The 651-nt window shown below is 44.1% G+C and overlaps 1 protein-coding gene across 1 annotated transcript in view; it reads right to left on the reverse strand.

Annotated features, from left to right (window-relative positions):
• Positions 1-570: 570 nt before the first annotated feature.
• The window catches only part of LOC124014282 (neuromedin-K receptor-like), a 20,484-nt gene continuing 20,403 nt past the window's right edge, over positions 571-651 (reverse strand). Inside the window, exon 7 of the mRNA XM_046329105.1 lies at positions 571-651. This exon is cut by the window's right edge and continues 1,158 nt beyond it. The gene's annotated coding sequence lies outside the window, so the exon portion shown is untranslated.

Raw genomic sequence — 651 nt, forward strand, 5'->3', positions numbered from 1 at the left:
TTAGGATCAAAAAATACTCAAATCAGTTATAGAGCCCATTGCCCTTTATGGTTGTGAGGTCTGGGGTCCGCTCACCAACCAAGACTTCACAAAATGGGACAAACAACAAATTACATGCAGAATTCTGCAAAAATATCCTGTGTGCAACTTAAAACATCAAATGAGGCATGCAGAGCAGAATTAGGCCGATACCCGCTAATTATCAAAATACAGAAAAGAGCCGTTAACTTCTACAACCACCTAAAAGGACGATTCCCAAACCTTCCATAACAAAGCCATCACCTACAGAGAGATGAACCTGGAGAAGAGTCCCCTAAGCAAACTGGTCCTGGGGCTCTGTTCACAAACACAAACATGACTATGTACAGACTCAGTGAGCATAGCCTTGCTATTGAGAAAGGCCGCCGTAGACCGACCTGGCTCTCAAGAGAAAACAGGCCATGTGCTCACTGCCCACAAAATGAGGTGGAAACTGAGCTTCACTTCCTAACCTCCTGTCCAATGTATGACCATATTACACAGACCCACAAAGAATTTGAAAAACAAACCCAATTTTGATGAACTCCCATATCTACTGGGTGAAATACCACCGTGTGACATCACAGCAGCAAGATGTGTGACCTGTTGCCTCAAGAAAAGGGCAACCAGTGA

The sequence above is a fragment of the Oncorhynchus gorbuscha genome, linkage group LG25, assembly GCF_021184085.1.
Source record: "Oncorhynchus gorbuscha isolate QuinsamMale2020 ecotype Even-year linkage group LG25, OgorEven_v1.0, whole genome shotgun sequence".
Classification (NCBI taxonomy): Eukaryota; Metazoa; Chordata; class Actinopteri; order Salmoniformes; family Salmonidae; genus Oncorhynchus; species Oncorhynchus gorbuscha.